This window comes from Ornithorhynchus anatinus, chromosome 7, assembly GCF_004115215.2.
Source record: "Ornithorhynchus anatinus isolate Pmale09 chromosome 7, mOrnAna1.pri.v4, whole genome shotgun sequence".
NCBI classification, from domain to species: Eukaryota; Metazoa; Chordata; class Mammalia; order Monotremata; family Ornithorhynchidae; genus Ornithorhynchus; species Ornithorhynchus anatinus.
In genome coordinates, this window is record NC_041734.1 from 14,679,912 (window position 1) to 14,697,985 (window position 18,074).

Here is an 18,074-nt window from a genome sequence, read left to right on the forward strand (position 1 = left end):
CCTTTTTGTTGAGCTTTCCATATCACCCAGCTGCCAATCATCTACTCCAAAGAGACTGACACAGAATAATTTTCCTGGGCTCTAAAAAGGAAGGTCAACCACACAAGGATGTTATGGAAGCAAGGGGCAATGCATAGCTAGGACTGTTGCTGATTTTAGGGTCAGTGTGGCACTGCATTTGAAAGAGAGAGCTTTCCATGTTAATTTATGAAATAAGACAGTTTTTCCTGGCTAAGTTTATTTTGAAAGAGGTAAGATAATGAAGGTACAAGCATGAAAATTCACATTCTATCATTCTCTGTCACTTCTGAAGCCTTGGCATTCCACACCTATTTTCTTGACTGGGGAGCTTTGTAAATTCCTCAAAAACAAAAAGTATTGTAAAATCAACTAGTATTTCTGCTGATGTATTTTCCTCCAGTAATTTTGTCAATAATTTAATCATCTTGAAAATGAGGTATTTTGAACAAATATTTAACGATTTATTTTGGGATGATAGTCGTAGTAATTTATTAAGTGCTTACTCTATGCAGAGCACTATCCTAAGCATTGGGAAAGGAGGCACAGTTGGGAAGTAGATGTGGTCTTTGTTCCTTGGGTGTGTAAAAAGAACAAATATTAGGTAAGATGGAATTGCCCAGTTGGCTTTTGAGATCATTGCTAGGTAATTTATATTAATGCCTGTCTCTCCCCCTCCTCCCGCCCCCCATACTGTAAGCACTGTTGTGGGCATACTGCCCACATACTGCCCACATTCCTGCCCATACTGTTGTGGGCAGGAAATGGGTCTGTTTGTTGTACTGTACTCATCAGCACTAAGTACGGTGCTCTGCAAACAGTAAGCACTCAGGAAATACGATTGAATGGATGAGTGAATGGAAACGTCCAATTATTGTTGCTAATACTTGGAAGTATTATGAGACCAGGATCACGTGTAATTGGATTCCCTCAATTCTCTAGAATTTGACACCTTAAGCAGCAAACTCCCCAATCCTTGCTTTTGATTTCACAACTTTTGTACTGTTTTTTTCCTACTGTGTTCAATTTTGAACACAAAAAAGATAAAATCAATTTTCTATGAGCAAGCTTGGTTCCATAGGAACCAGAGATTCTCAGTGGAATAGAGGATATCAAAGCTCTGCCTGTTGGAAATGGAAATTGTTTGGCCAAAAGATTTTTTAGCCAAGAAATTTTTCAGTGTTAAGAAATTCTGGCTGGTAGATTTTTGACAGCAAAACCGTATGTTGTTTACACAGTTTGGCCTTTTTCCAGCTGCATAGAATGTAGAAGTGGAAAAAAATGGAGATATAAAAACCCCATACTAATTAGATAATATTGAATTCAGGTGGGATAACTATTTCATTAATTTTACTAATACATTTTCAGAGGAAACTCAGGAAAAAAGATAATCATGACCAATAAGATTTGTGTATAAGGGATAGGCGTATGTTTCATACATATATATATATATATATATATATACATATATATACATATACACACACATACACCCACACTCTTTTGCTCAAACGAAACAGATTTGAATGATTGGGGTAATTGCAAAGATTCCATATCAAGGCATAAAGAGGTCAGTGAGCTAGCTGTTAGGTGGCCCAGGAAAAGTACATTGCTTATTATTTGTGAATTAGTAATTTTAAATATAGAGAAGCAATGTGGCCTAGTGGAAAGAGCACAGGACTGGAAGTCAAGAGACTCAGATTCTAATCCTAGCTCCCTCCACCGCTTGCCCCCTGCGAAACCTCGGGCAAGTGACTTAACTTCTCTGTGCCTCAATTTCCTCATCTGTAAAAGGATAATTAAATACCAGTTCTTCCCTGTAGAATGTGAGCCTTACATGGAACAGGAACTGTGTGTAATCTGTATTTTTTCTACCTTGGAGCTTTGAACAGTGCTTGGAAAATAAGTGGTTATCAAGTACTGTAGTAATGATAATAATAATACTAATAAATAATAATAATAACCAACATCTTTTGGGCACCTGCTGTGTTCAGAGCACTGAACTAAGTGCTTGGGAGAATGCACTAGAAGCAAAAGAAATAATTTGTCTCAGGTATTACAATCTTTTGATTGAAACTATATACAAATAGTGGGAGATACTAGTTATCGAATGGATGTTTTTCAGATCAGGTTAGATTGGCATACAAGTACGTTAATTAGAGATTTTGCTGTTAATATAGCCGATCAGAGAAGCAAATTTAGCCCATAAATTCTCTCACTTCTGAGGATCATGAAGAGCTATAAAGTTCTGCCCTTCATTTCCACTAGCAGAGGTAGATGGAGCTGATGTAGATTTCATTGCTCTGAATTCCCCTACTACTTAGCCAGAGAGAAGAATCATTACAGACCCGGAAGCAGGGAGGGTGCTGTACAGTAGATACTTATGGTATAAACGATTGAAAAATGGGAAGGATAATGGAGACATTAAGGGGTAAAAAGGACAGCTTGGAATAAATTGGTGGGTGAAAACCTATTCACACTGGTTTAATAACCCAAGTCTCTGCTGCTGAGAGGTGAAAACCTTCTTGCCACATATCCTTCTGTTAAGGTAATGAATGAAAGAAATAACCATTTTGGATTTCTAGGAACCTTGCAGAAGGAACAATCAAAATTTAAAAATAAATTGCATACATCTAAAAAAGCAAGAAAAAGATTAGATGCTCATAAAAGCTTTATTTCCTACATAACTGTAGAAAATGTATATGAAATTCGATGTGCCTCACTGTGATCTTGTAGCATATTCCTTGTTTTTCTGCATGATTCCTAGATTTCACTTCTGATTATTTTTCTAGATGAAGAGAGCTTGTTGTGGTAATGCTCTGATGTATGAGAAATGTGGCTGCTGGGGTTTGCTTTTGTCAGCATCCCCTCCCCCACCACAGACCTGCAAACATTGAAGGGGGGGGGAGTGAGGGGAGATTTTGTGTGTGTGTGTGTGTGTGTGTGTGTGTGTGTGACCTTAGAGGAAATAGGTTAGAAATGATGAACAGAAAAATAGAAGTTGTCTTTGTCGATTGATGATACTGCTTTCATAATAATGAAATATTAAGGAAGGCTAAATATAAGACCACTGCTTTTAAGCAGTAAAAGGAGAGCATCTTAAAACAGCTACATGCTGTATTTAAACGTGTAATCTATCCTAACCAAAATTGGCATCTTCATTAAATAATTCTGTGATCTTCCAGCCGTATCCTTCACCGGCAACCTCCCCGTAGCAAAATACATAGATAATCAACATCCCAGCCTGTCAGTAAACTTGTTGGGGAATTAAATCCTGAAGGAAGGAGCCCATAGCCCTGGAGGAAGACCGAGTGCATGTTTCACTGTCGTCTCTTTCGGCTCATCTCAGTAGTCTCACTGCTAGAATGTGCTCTGTTGTCATAGCAACACCATCTCCTGCTTCATACAGGAAAGATTAGCTCTCACTGTGCAGTGGAGAGAATTTAGGGGAAGTCAGACTAATCCCTGGGTGCACTGCGAGAGAAAGGTTGGACCTCGCCTGAGGGATGCTGTATCTGCAATGATAGAATTGGCCTGCCACAGACACTGGTATTTAAGTTGAAGAGCGGAATTCACAGTAAGTGTCAGCTCCTCCACAGTGGAATATTGAATGAGATTTTTCTAAGTCTTGTGGAAGACCATCCCATGCCAGCATTGGAATGACAGAAAGAGATTGTGATCGGAATACAAATATCTTCCCCTGGTTCAGATGTTATTTCAAGTACAGATATTGGGCAGAAAAGGCAGAGATTTACCTGATAGGAAACTTGAGGTCAAATTTCAAAGGCATCATCTTGTCATAGTCACCTAAATCTTCGAGCATGCCCACTGGGGATAAAAAATTCGCTAAGTAGCCATATGAGAAGACATTGCACTTTTTGATAAGACCTCATTATACGTGCTATCTATTGTACGCTTCATTTTCCATAGAAGTAGAAAAGCAAACAAGAAAAAAGGAAGTGTTTTGTCCGAATTGGAATTCTCGACGTCAGAAGTCCTGAACTGTTCATTTTAAGTGTGAAATGTCATTTGTCATCGTTCTTGTTCTTCTTTTATTTAAATATTTGTATAAGGCCGTGAAAGCTTCTTTTTAAACTAGTCAGAGATCGGTGAAGAATATTTTCATTTAAAAGTTTACACTAATTTTTATTAAGCCTACTATGCCCCTATAAAACAAGTGCAGGGTGGAAATCTTTGTGTTTTGTTACTGTTTGCATTGAATGTATTTAAGCTCTGCCAGCGTGTGTGTGTTTGTGTTATAGTATGTTTGCAGTGGAGTAGGGTAAAGATTGGAGGTTCCAGTAGAAAAACTTGAAGGTGAGCTGTGACTTCTGAAATATTTCATGTTGAAATACATTGTGACAATGTCCTTCTTCTCAAAACTAAGAATTTCCAGGGTCACTTTACTGTTGTGTGCAAAATGCAGAATTTGAATATGACAAGATTTTAGATCAAATGCACATAAGCTTTCCACATGCATACTTGTCATAGGCACTTTTGCGAAAGGAAATTTTATCAGGATTTTCTTTACATATTTTCAAATACTACATTTTCTTACAAGATTGTATGCTCTTGTTTGGAAACAATGATGTATATGTATATATACATGTATTTTATACACATGAATATATATGGTATATATTGTATGATGCATAATGTATTGACGTTTACATAATGTATATTTATATGTGGATATATATAATAATGCTTTATGATTATATCTGGCTCAGACCAAATTGTTATTAGGTACTATTAAGGAAACAAAAATTGTTTGTAGTATACCATATATGATAGATTTTACAATAGATATAAATGTATAGTATGATGTATTTCCTTAATAACCAATTACAATTCAGCGTGAACCAAATATTAACACCTTAAGACATTATTTTTAATTTCCACTTGGAGCACGTGCCACTTTGAGTTATTTAAAAGGAAACTACTTGATTTTTGCTGCTAAAATGACCATGTGTTCATCCACTCCCAATTCTGCAAATATTTATTGTCAAAAATGTTACATAGATTTTGTCTTCTTTAAAAAAAAAAAGCAAAGCCCTAAACCATGTGACAGTGTTTGGCCCAACAGCAGATAGGTTATTAATTTGCTAGAAGCTGAAGTACCTGGGGAATCCAAAAGTATGTTAGAAATTAGGTGATCATCCTCCAACCAAGAGGGCATCAAAAAGTATCTTATAAAAGGACCTGGGTTTCATTTCAATTGCTATGGTCTTCATAAACTCTTCTTTTCAGCTACTTTGTAGTGATCTTCCCTTGCAATTAAGAATGGAAGCATTCCTATTCTGTTCTCCCGCAGGACAAAGGACAGTGTGGATTCCCTACTCAGAAGCCTTAGGGCATAAGTAAGTGAATTCAGTGACCTGGCTCTACACTGGGAGGACTTGAGAATGTCACAGGGAGATGTTTGGACTAGAGCACAGCAGAGTGCTCAGGAGATCTGGGATAAGTGGAGAGTGAAGGAACATTAGTAGGTACAGGCATTGTCTGTGATAATGGGAAAGGAGATAGAATGAGTAAGCCTAATGCAGCAACATACCTATTATTTTCAATTTTATATCTGACCAAACCTTTGTAAGAGAGGATACTAAGTAACAAAAAGCATGCTGGTTTATAATATATACATATATAAAATAAAACATGTATATATGTATATATATTATACACAACACTCACACACACACATATATAAATCACCTTCTTTTCCTTTTCTTGAGTACTGTGAGTAGAGATACTAAGAAGCTGGGAAATGTCCAAAAAGGCAGACAGGATTAAAGTAGAAGGAAAAACAAGAGATTATCAGGATATTTAACCATGGATTGATTAATGGAATTGAGCAAGGCGAAATGGAAGCTACAATTAAGCCAGTGATTTTAAGTAATTTTCTATACTTTAAAAAAAATCTTCGGGTTTGAAAAAGAGGGTTAATTAATTTTGTAGTTTGGACTTTGAGGAAGGGGTTAAAGAGATCCCTGTTGTCTCTGTCTGTGTCGCGCCCCCCTCCCCCTGCCAAGATTGCTTTTCCTAAAAGACAGTAGAGAAATTGGATCAAATTGCAGGAAGCACATAAAATGCTGTACACCAGACTGATTCACTAGACATAAACAGATCACCAGGACTGGATGGCAGCCACCCAAGAGTTCTGAAAGTAACTCAGTGACAGATCAGCATGGTTTAGGGGAAAGAGGCAGGGGCCAGGGAGTCAGAAGACGTTTCTAATTACCCTCTCAAAGGTCACCAGTGATCTCCTTCTTGCCATATCCAAAGGTCTCTTCTCCATCCTTCTCCTCCTTGACTGCCCAGCTGCCTTTGACACTGTTGACCACCCCTTCTGGAAACATTATCCAATCTTGGCTTTACTGACACTGTCCTCTCCTGGATCTCCTCCTACCTCTCCGGCCGCTCCTCAGTCTCTTTCATGGGCTCCTCCTCTTCCTCCCAGCCCCTAACTGTGGGAGTCCCTCAAGGCTCAGTTCCAAGTCCCTTTCTATTCTCCATCTAAACCCACTCCCTTGGAGAACTCATTTACTCCTATGGCTTCATCTACCATCTCCATGCAGGTGATTCTCAAATCTACAACTCCAAATCCTGATTTCTCTCCTCCTGGGCAACCTCACATTTCTTCCTGCCTTCAAAGAAGCAGAGTGGCTTAGTGGAAAGAGCAGGGCTTGGGAGTCAGATATCCTGGGTTCTAATCCCGGCTCTGCCACTTGTCTGTTGTGTGACCTTGGGCAAGCCACTTCTCTGTGCCTCAGTTTCACCTCATCTCTAAAAATGGGGGTTAAGACTGAGAGTTCCATGTTGGATTACCTTGTATCTACCCCAGTGCTTAGTACAGTGCTTGGCATATCGTAAGCGCTTAACAAATGCCATGTTTATTATTATTATTATTCAAAACATCTCTTCTTGGGTATCCTACCGACACCTCAAGCTGAACATGTCCAAAACAAAACTCCTTATCTTCCCACCCAAACCCTTTCTTCTCCTGACTTTTCCATCAATATCTTGTACCTCCCCCCAGTAAGTAATCAAAAACACTATTAAAAAAGAAAAAAACTCCGTGGAAACATTGCAAGACTGTTGCTAAGAAGTGTGAAATGTGTTGCAAATGGGCTTTCTCTCGGAGGACTGACAGATCACTGTTCTAAATCATTTCCAAGAATCCGGAGAGGATCTGTAATTATAAACTGGTGAATCTCACTTCATTATAGATTTGTCATATGTAGAAGTTCAGGATCGGTGAGCTTAAATATAAGCTGATGAGGGATAGACAACATGGTTTCTGTAAGGGAAAATGCTGCCTTACTAATCTGCTGAAGTTCTTTGAAGAGATCAATAAACATGGAGATACAGAGGAACTAGTAGTGTGTTGGGTAAACTTAGTTTTTCAAGTCTTTGACAAAGTTCCATATAAAATACTTGGAAAAAAAGGCACTTTAAGAAATCATGGGACTGGATTCTGTCGTGGTTATAGAATTAGCCAAAAGATAAAGAATGAGGGTAAACCAGCCTGTTAATGGAAGGAGAAATAACAGGACACTCCACAAATCAGCATTAGGACTAGTGTAACATAACATTTTTGTAAATGATCTGGAAAGAGGAGGGGCGACAATAAATTCCCCAGTTTCCAGGTGACATGAAACTTCTAAATGGTGGAATTCTGAACTAATGAGAATACTTTTCAGGGAGATCTCGGGCAGAAAACAGGGAGTTGAGCTTCTCCATGACCAAATGCACTGAGAAGGGGAAAAATAATTTAAACTGTAGCAGCAGTGAGGATGATCTTTGAGCTACCAGTCATGACTCAGAGAAGTGATCTTGGCATTGTTGTTAAATTCCTTGCATATAGAATGGCCACAGCAAAAATAGATTGCAGGGCATTATTGAGGCTGTAGAGAAAGTAAAACGAAGAACATAGTTTTACCATTATATGAAACAATGGCACATATACATCTCCAATGATGTATGGAGTTCTGATTGTTATGTTTTACGAAGGGTGTGATATAGTTGAAGGTAGGTTGGAGAGGTTTCTCTATGGCTAGGTCAAAATACTGGGATTTCTCAGCTGAGAAGGGGTCACTATTGATGTTTACAAAATCTGAAGGAGTTAGGCAATCAGAACATCGAATTGTCGTTCATTAAGTTTCACACAGGATTGGGGACACTTATTGGAGTTTTTAAAGTATAAATTCAACGAAAACAAAATGTTGCTTTTTCAGATAGCATCTGGTAAGTCTGTGGGATTTTTTTTGCCATACACAAAAAAAGCACAGGGCTGGAAATCGGGGAACCTGGGTTCTAATCCCTGCTCACCATTTACCTGCTGTGTGACCTCAAGGAAATCACTTAATGAGCTAGGGGATAGTGGCTGAAGAGAGCTGATGTGTACAAGGGAGAACTGTCAGGGAGGGCCATGATGTCAAGTCTTATCAGTTTAATGTAGAGAGTCCTGGGCAGTCAATGAAAGGTTTGAGGTGTGGACAGATGTTGGCCAAGGGCCTTTGAGAAAGATGATCTAGGCATAATGGAGGAGTATAGACCGTAGGCAAGGAACCTGGTAAGGAGGTTCATACAACAGACTAACCATGCCAATATGAATGTTTAGAACTGAGATGATGGGTCTTTGGATGGGCTGGAAGGGACTGTGCCAGAAAATATCTTGGAGGAAGAATTGGCAGAATTTAGCAATTGAGCGGTTGTGAGGCGAATGACAGGGAGAAGTGGAGAATGACATCGGAGTTGTGGGATTCACGTTTAAGGAGGTTAGTGGAGTTATTGGTGGGGATGGGATGGCTTAGGAGAGCTTAGGAGTGTATTGTATAATTTATGTTGTCACAAAAAGGATTTCAGCACTGGAACTCATGGATTTACTCATAATCAAGCACTGGTGAAATTATCATGCTCATCACAAGCATTTATTGATCACATGCTTTGTGCAGTGCAAAGGGGGAAATACAGTTATGCTTCCTGTTCCACAAGGAACTCATAAGTTGGCATCTAAATTGACAAATCTAAGCTAAATGATCAAAATCAAGCTATGAGTGCCCAGTAGTCTTCCTCTCACCTCCCCAGCTCCCTCCCATCCTTACACTCTGCTCTGGGGAACACTGTCTCTCATGATTTTTCTGATGCAGTTCTTTCCTGGTTCGCCTCGTACCTCTCTGGCCAGGCCTGTTCAGTCTCTTTTACCCCATCTTCCTCTGCCTCTGACTCCCTAACTGTGAGTATCCTCTTCTCACTTTGCACTCACTCTAGTGTGGTGTTCTTCCACTCCCACAGCTTCATATACCACCTGTAATAATTATGGTATTTAAGTGCTTACTATGTGCTGAACACTGTTCAAAGCGCTGGACGGATGGCTCCCAAATCAACCTTGCTAACCTGGACCTCTTCTTTGTAATCTCACATTTCCTTCTGCCTCCATAACGTCTCTACATGGATGTCCCCCTGGCACCTCGGGCTCAATATGCCTTAACTGAACTCCTCATTTTTCTTTCTGCGACTTTGGAATTATCCTCGACTCTTTCCTCTGTTTCACCTCCCAGTATTCAGCATGTCATCAAATCCTGTCAGTTCTTCAGTCCCAATATTTCCAGCATCCACCCTTTCCTCTCCATCCAGGTCTCATCTTGTTGCTTCAAGCGCTTGTCATCTCCTGGTTTAACTACTGCATCAGCCTCCTAGTTGATCTCCCTGCTTCCATGCTCTCCCGTATCCGGTCAAGACTTGATTCTGTTGCCCAACTCTTCAGAGACTTTCTTAAATCACACCTCTTCCAGGAAACTTCCCTGATTAATTTCTAATTTCCCAATTTTACATCTCTCCAACTGCTACTTAAGCCTATCGTAAGAATTTACAAGGCCCTGTAGCACTTCTGTTCAGACCTTACAGCCTCTGTTCATTCCTCCTATCTGTACTTTATTTGAGCATTTCTAGTCTCTGATAGATTGTACCCTTCTTGGGGCCATTGCTCATGTATTTTAGTCCTAGAAGACTCTCCCTTGCTTTTAGTATAGTGCTGTGCATATAGAAGCTCTGTAAGTACTACTAATTGATTGCTTGATAAAGAGGGGGAAAAAGCACTGATGCAATCTCTTCTTCACTCTTGAATTGTTTTTTTTTTCTGAACTGTTGAACATTTGGGAGAATACAAGAGACAGACAAGCCCAATTACCTGGATGAACCAGCTCTCACTGAATACCACCTGGATAGTGAAAAGAAACAGATGAAGGCTCTGCCTACCTGCTGTCCCAGGACCTCATTGACAATTGGAAAACTTCATTACATTGACTAGGAAGTTGTCCTGAAGCCACCCAAAATAAAGGTGGACTTCTTACCACTCCCTACTCCTACAGGGGTGGAGCCAGATCACTGCCCCTCTGGGGGCGGGCAAGATGGCAGAGATTTTTGGCTTGGATAAGTCAATAAATTAATGGTATTTTTGGAGTGCTTACTGTGTTCAGAACACTATACTAAGCGCTTGAGTGTGGAGGCCCAAGCCAGGTGGAGCTGCTTCTCTCCACTGTCTTCCCCCAAATGAAGTAGGGGGTTCCTGAGTTGGAGCCTATGAAGTGAATTGTAAAATCTTGAGCTTATCTGCAGCTCTCTGCTGAATGATTGAATGCTTGCTCGATGGGTATCCCAGGAAGCTGTTAAACGGTAGAGATTCTCTTCCCTTTCATTTAAGAAGAGATTTATGTCAACTCAGTGCTCAGTTGACTCCCTGTATTGATTTCAGCAAGTTGTCTTTTCTGTTTCTCAGGGCTGACATCTTGCTTGCTAAATGTCTGTATCTAAGACACAGCGAGGCTGAGAGTAAAGAGTGGAGAGCTGGGGTTCAGGAGAACTGGGTTGCAACTGGGGATCTGACACTGTGTGTGTGACCTTGGACAAGTCACTTTTTATGATGTTTGTTAAGCCCTTACTATGTGTCATGCAGGCACTGTACTATGTGCTAGGGTAGATCATCACCATCATCAGTAGTATTTAATGAGCATTTACTCTGTGCAGAGCACTGTACCAAGAGGTTGGGCGATACAAGATAATCAGAGCTGACACAGTCCCTGACCTCCAGAGGCTCACAGTGTAAGTTTGGAGGGAGGAGGATTCAATCCCCATTTTACAGATGAGGTAGCTGAAGCACAGAGAAGTGACTTTTCCAAGGTTGCACAACAGACAAGTGATGGGGTTGGGATTAGAACCCATGTCTTCCAACTCCCAGACCTGTGCTCTATCTATTAGGTGTCGCCACAGTTTCCTCTATAAAATGGGGATAAAACATCTCTTCTCCTCCCTCCTTAGACTGTGAGTCTTATGTGGGAAAGGGTCGGTGTCCAGTCAGCTTATACTGTATCTCTCTCTGGGGGGGTTATAATGCTTGGCACTAGTAAGAGCTTAACAAATACCATAGTTATTATTATTATCATTTCTATGTAGCGCTTTAAAAGGAACCCTGCAGACCTTGTCAGAATTAAATAATCTGCACATGAATCCATTTTTTTGGAAAGAAGAAAGCTTCCTGCTTAACCAGGATTATTAGTTGTTAAAACCAGTTCAGCAGTCTCAGGAGACAATGGAACTGTCCAAACTCTTCAGCTGAGTCCTCACTGGCAAATCGAAGTGGATAATGGAAGCAATATCCAGCTAATTAGGCAAAAGAGACTCAAATTGCTCCAAATTGCCTAAGTATTTTTTTTTGCGTGAATTACTGCTAAATTCCAGTTAGTGCTCTTAATTGGTTCCATGAAAATAGAATAGAAGGGGAAGTGTAGCCTCCCATAGGGTATAATCTAAAGCACATTACTGTAATGCTTTTCTGACATCCAAAAAATTGACAAGCAATGTAAATGTATTTTTAAAAAAACTGTGATGAAGTGTTAAGTATAGTTACATGATCAAATAGCGATGCAAATACGTTACAGTAATAAAACATTTTGAATTAGATTTTTTGTGTATATATATATAAATCATTTTTGAAATGCTAACTTTCACCTTCAAGTTAACCCAAAATAATGATGATAGAAATAATAACAACAACAGCAACAATGACATTTGTTAATGGTTACTGTGTGCCAAGAACTAAGAACCAGGATAAGTGCAAGATAGAGAAAGAGAGGGAACAGCTGTTAATCTTTATTTTATAGATGAGAAAGCAGAAGTCCAGAGAAATGAAGTGACATGTCCAGGTCATACAGCAGGCAGAGCTGGGATTAGAACCCAAGTCCCCTGACTCCCAGGGTCCTGCCCTTTCCAGCAGGCCACACTGCTTCTCAAATGCACCTTGTGCTAATATACTGGAAATCTGCTATTAACAATGTAGAAGTGCTAATGATAATTATTCAGCCTCTGTAAGTACAGAAAACATAGACTAGAAGTGGTCCCTACCCTACAAGGGACTTCAGTCTTAATGAGGGTAAATAGCAGGATCAATAAAAATGGAAAACAAAACCAACAATCCAAAGCAAAATAGCTGGAAACACGTCAGGGCTTCAGACACAGTCCATGCTAAATAGATCTGATATTATCCATTGTTAATTTGCAATGGTTTATAATCATTCTATTCAAGTCAAAATATTTAGAAGGTTGTGGAGGGGAGTAAGGAAGGTTTTGAAGCCAAACTAAATTGTTTAACTTATGACTGTCTAACTGATGATGCAGCTCTGGATGTTTCAATTTAGAAAATCGAGACCTCTATAACCCTTCCCTCTCACTTGACCAAGGTCACCCAACAGGTAACAGGCAGAGCCGGAACTAGAACCTAGGTCTGCTAACTCCCAGGCCCATGCTCTTTCCACTAGGCCATGCTACTTCCCTAACCAACACCTCTCTGCCCCTTACCTGCTGAGGGGCCTTGGGAACGTCATTTAGCTTTCCTGTGCCTCAATTCCCTCATCTGCAACATGCCTGTTCTCCCTCCTATTTAAACTGTGAGCCCCACGTGGGACCTGATGATCTTGTATCTACCTCAGTGCTTGGATCAGTGCTCGGCACATACCACAGTTACTAATCTTTATTTTTGTCATTGGTCTGAGCTGTAAGGAGCCTTAAACCCTGCTGCATTCCTGTTTGTTGTCATCTTTGTCACTTGTAATTTTGTTTACCTTTCCTTGGTCTATAACCAACCCCTTCTCATTCTTCCCCTCCTCATTCTTAGATTGTGAAACATATCAATACCTCATCCATGTTTTTTTTTTCCCCAGGGTCTTGGTTCAGTGCATTTAACATAGTAAGTACTTAATAATTATTATTAATCAGTGGTATTTGTTGAGTGCTTTCCATGTGCAGAGTACTGTACAAAGTGCTTGGGAAATCCCAATACAATAGAGTTGGTAGACACATTCCCTGCCCACAGTGATTTTACATGACTCCACTGGTTCCCCATTGTATTTACTTGCTTCCTTTTGTCTTTATCTGTATCCCTTTTATTGGCAGCAGTCAGAACAGGAGGCTTCAGTAGGTGAAAGAGAGAATATGTGTTAGAATGCCTGCCCAACAGAAACTACCATTTCCCACAACTATGTCTCTGCCTAAAGTCCCTCTTCATTTGTAGGAGTGGACCCCAGAACTTGAATTTGTTTTTGTAGCCTTTCATGGCCCTTCCCTAACTTCTAGACCTCAAGGGAAGCAAAGAAACAGGAAGAAGGGAGACATATCTGCCAGAGAGAGTGTATTTTTTTAGTTTGGCATTGATTAATAACGTTAAAAATAACCCTAAATCTCTATTTTGGTTTTATTATAGTAAAAGTATGGTAATAGTATCAGGTGAATTTTATGACAACTGTGACAACTCGGATTCTCTTAAATTATATTTCTATATTGTCACTGAACAAGAGAGCAGTAGATCATAAAGAGGTGAGATTGGATAAAACAAATACTCAAATGTTAAAGTCTTCTTGTAGATTATCTTGAGAATAATGGTTTGACTAGGTTATTTTGTATCAAACTTTAATCATTAAATTTGTGGGGGGGGTTTGGTATTTGTTGAGCTCTTGCTATGTGTCAAGCAGTGTTATAAGAACTGGAATATGATTTGTCCCACATAGGACTCACAGTCTAAGAAGGGAGAACAGGTATTTAATTCCGATTTTACAGTGGAGGAAACTGAGGCACCAAGAAGTTAACTGACCTGCCCAAGGTCATACCGCAGACAAGTGGTGGAGCAGAGACTAGAACTCAGGCCCTTCTGACTCCAAGGCTCAGAATCTATTCTCTAGGCCACACAGCTTCTGGATGCGCATGATACTGTTTTGAGATAAAAATTGGACTAAAGGTATCCTGGTGGAAACCTGGAATATCCTAGCAAGTGTTTTAGTTTAGCTTTTATGGAACTACTAGTTTATAGTAAGAAACTTACAAATGACAGAAAACTATCTCCATGAATCTTATGTCTGGCAGTGTGGAGGATCACTTCTTGTATTCAGGAGAAAAATAGGGAGGATAGAGTGAGGGGAGGGTATATAAGGGAAGTGAGGGTTTAGTCAAGGAAGGCCTTTAGTTCTTTGTGCTGAAGAACAAATATGCATGGGACATATTTGATGCTGCAGGTGTCTGCCAGACAAAGGACTCATCTCAATCAGTGGCATTTATTGAATGTTTACCCTGGGCAGAGCACTATACTAAGCCCTTGAAAGTACAGTACAATAGAGTCAGTAGGTGCAACCCCTGTCCACAAGCATAGCTCCATAGTTCACTAGGCAAAAGCGTTCTCAACTGTCCGCCAGCTCATAGTCACAATAATCGTCCAGCTCATGGTCAGAATAGCTTTTACCTTGAATCTATCCACAGAGGCTGTGTACTATTAAGTCAGTAACCAATTTTATGAATAGAGGTCCTAGTTAGAGGGCTGAAAAATGATTCCAGAGCAAAATCCAGGGAGGATTTTTATGCTTTTTGTTTCCTTGAAAGGAGACATTCCTAGTTCTTCTTCATCCAAATATCGAGTTCTTTTCTCAATTAGGGAAAAGGAGTGGAGCTGGAGGGGTGAGTGAGAAGCTATCAATAAGTCTTCTTATCTGTGTCTGGGCTGTGGAAACTTGGAGGAGAATTGGAGGTGAGGCATATGCTGCCTGATTTGTCAGAAGTGACCTAGATCCTAGCCAGAGTATACTACTGAAGAATATAATCGACAGAATGCTCCACAATCACAATGTGGATTTAGATCTCAGCTTGGCACAATAGACATGACTGTCAGATGTAGATAGACTTGAGAGAAAAGCACTAAAAGTCAATCAATAGTATTTATTGAGCACTTACTATGTGCAGAGCACTGTACTAAGCACTTGGAACGTACAGTTCGGCAACAGTAAGAGACAATCCCTGCCCAATAATGGGCTCACAGTCTAAACGGGGGAGACAGACGGTAAAACAAAACAGAACAAAACAAAACACTAAAATCTCAAGGTAGGTTTCATAGACCATGTGAAAGTGTCTGTTCCCTATAGTTGATTTGGACTCTGGAAATTACTAAGAATGTTTGACTGCTCTGGAAAGTTCAGTAAGATTTGGAGACTGCTTCACGAGGGCACGGCAAGCCAGGTCAGAACCAGGGGTTGTTCCATGTAATTGATTTTTTGTACCAAATGGGGTAGAGTGGGATGCTATCTGGTCCTGTCCATTTTATCCCAACTGGTAATGATGGAGTATGTCCCAAGAGACCTGGCCGTGCAGGTGATAGAACCACCTTGGACTGCTTTGGGAAATTGTCAGAGGGTCTCAACACGATGGTATCCGACTCCAGGCAAAATTAAAGGTGTACAGGGCTGTAGTGCTCTCCAAACTTCTCTCTATAGCTGTAAGACCTGGACCCCACATACCCTCCGCATTTGATTCCATAAACCCTTTCATCAACATGACTCATAAGTCATTATGAGGCTGCTGAAATACGAGCTGAAATCAGGCAATAGAAAGTAAGGAGGTGGAAATGTTTTCAGGATGCAATTAAAGCTTTTAACAGTACCACATCCCAGGTAATGTTAATAATAATAATAGGGTAATAAGTCCTTAATATGTACCAGGCACTGTACTAAGCGCTGAGGTAAGATAAAGTAAAATCTGGGAATAGGTAAAATCTGGTAGTCATTTTGCACCAAATAGACCAGATTGGCACACTGCGAACAACCAAAGAATTGCTCTTCTCACGCAGAAGCTTCTTAAGGATTATAAGAGCCAGAGGCAAAAGCGAAAACAACCTTTAACTCTGCCAGCCTAATCAATTTTCTGGATATTCACCATATGTTTCTGGTTTATGTCTGCCTGTCTCCTCCAATAAATTGTAAACTTCTCAAGGGCAGGGATGGTGACTTTTATTTTCATTATATGCTCTGCACACATTAGTTGCTAAGTAGGTACTACTGAGAGAATGCATGAACATAATCTTTATCTGGGTAAAGACTTTACATACTTTATCCTTTACATGAGCTCTAATTCCAGCTCTGCCACTTGTCTGGTATGTGATCTTGGGCAAGCCACTTCATTTCTCTGTGCCTCAGTTACCTCATCTGTAAAGTGGAGATTGAGACTGTGGGACCCACGTGGGACAGGGACTGTGTCCAACCTGATTTGCTGGTATCCACCCCAGAGCTTAGAACAGTGCCTGGCACATAGTAAGTGCTTAACAAATATCATCATAATAATTAGTATTAGTATTATTATTCACCCAATACCCATCTCTCCTGCTCATGCCCTTCCTTCTGCCTGGTACTCTCTCCCCCTCCACATCTGGCTGCCCAAAGCTTTCCCTTGCTTTAAAGCCCATCTAAAATCAAAAACTCCTTCAGGACCTCCTTGATTAATCTCTTATGACCCCAGACCAAACTCCCTTCCTCTCACCTAACTCTTACTTCAGAGCTTTCTTGTCGTGGAAGCACTTGGCTACTCACATTCCCACAAAGCAGTTGTGTACATATTTTTTTACTCTCTTTCTTCCCCCTATCTATTATATATGTTAGTTTTTATTGCCCCCACTAGATTGTAAACTCCAAGAAGGTAAGGATCATGTTTACTAGTGTCATACTCCCTGGGAACTTTTAGTATACTGTTCTGCACACAGTAGGCATTCAAAAAAATACTATTGATCGATATTTACATTATTTCATAATAGTCTAGCCGAGAGGCAGCGTGGTCTAGTGGATAGAGCATGGGCCTGGGATTCAAAAGGACCTGGGTTCTAATCCCAGCTCTGCCCCTTGTCTGCTCTGTGAACTTGGGCAAATCACTTCATTTCCCTGTGCCTCAGTTACCTCATCTGTGAAATGGGGTGTAAGACTGCAAGCCCCATATGAGATATGGACTGTGTCCAACTGGATTGGCTTGAATTATCCCAGCACTTAGTACAGTGTCAGGTACATAGTATGTGCTTAAATACCATTTTTTTAAGTACATTTATTTCTTGATTTTTACTAATATCAAAACTTCCCCCTCTCTCTTCCCTTTCAGTAAAACTCTCTTTCCATTCCGTATTTGAAGGCTTTTCTGACATCATCTTCTAAGTACTTTAGCTGCATTTCAGAATTTACATTTTCCCTCTGAGGGTCTTCCATCTCTCTTTATTTTAAACTGTCATCTTCTACGTCTTCAATTCCACTCTCATTTCTGAGATCTGTTTTAGGCTACATTTTTAAAAGCTACCACTTTGTTCCTTCAGTTTTATTCAAACCTGTAAGTCTTTCTGTCATCCTTTATTTCTGTATTTTCCAAGCCTGAAAAGGATCACAGAAGTCACAGAATTTGGATCAACTTTCTTTTGATTTCATTCATAATAATAATAATAATGGTATTTTTAAGAGCTTTCTATGTGCCAAGCACTGTTCTAATCATGTCGGGGGGGGGGGGGGCTGCGAAGCAAGGTAATCAGCTTGTCCCACATGGGGCTCCCGGTCTTAATCCCCATTTTACAGAGGGAACTGAGGCACAGAGAAGTTAAGTGACTTGCCCAAAGTCATACAGTTGACAAGTGACTGAGCAAGAATTAGAACCCATGACCTCTGACTCCCAAGCTTGTGCTCTTTCCACTGAGCCACACTGCTCTAAAATCTAGTGACAAG

The 18,074-nt window shown here is 40.2% G+C and overlaps 1 protein-coding gene across 9 annotated transcripts in view; it reads left to right on the forward strand.

Annotated features, from left to right (window-relative positions):
• Positions 1-18,074, forward strand: part of NOL4 (nucleolar protein 4) — a 235,342-nt gene that overhangs the window by 112,073 nt on the left and 105,195 nt on the right. The window contains exon 1 of one of the 9 annotated variants that reach the window (XM_029068862.2): positions 3,479-3,595. The exons of the other annotated variants lie outside the window; for them this stretch is intronic. The gene's annotated coding sequence lies outside the window, so the exon portion shown is untranslated. Of the gene's footprint in view, positions 1-3,478; positions 3,596-18,074 lie in introns of those variants that run through there. 9 annotated transcript variants of the gene reach the window in all.